Genomic DNA, 364 nt, shown 5'->3' with positions numbered 1-364 from the left:
GGATCCCCGGATCCATGGGATTCCCGGTTTCCCGGTTCCTTTCCCCTCAGGGAGCGGCGAACGACACCGGCGCGCGACCGCCCACGTGGGGAGGGAGGGAGGGGCCGCGAGCGCGCGCCCCGCGCCGCCGCAGGACCCCCCCCCCAGGGCTGCCCTCGGCGTTCGCCTGCGCGGCCAAATACACATATTTTTATTTTTTTTAAATAAAGCTGTTTTTTTTCTACGTACTGAAGTCTCAGGGGAGTTGAGGGAAAAAAACCCAACCAAACCAAACCCCACACGCACCCAGCTCAAGACACCGTTGGAGCGGTGCTCTCATCCTTTCCCGGTTCCATGGCTGCCACGCTTCATTCTCAGAGGAATC

The sequence above is a fragment of the Chaetura pelagica genome, unplaced genomic scaffold (genome assembly GCF_000747805.2).
Source record: "Chaetura pelagica isolate M959 unplaced genomic scaffold, ChaPel_1.0 scaffold401, whole genome shotgun sequence".
NCBI classification, from domain to species: domain Eukaryota; kingdom Metazoa; phylum Chordata; class Aves; order Apodiformes; family Apodidae; genus Chaetura; species Chaetura pelagica.
This window is presented reverse-complemented; position numbering follows the sequence as displayed.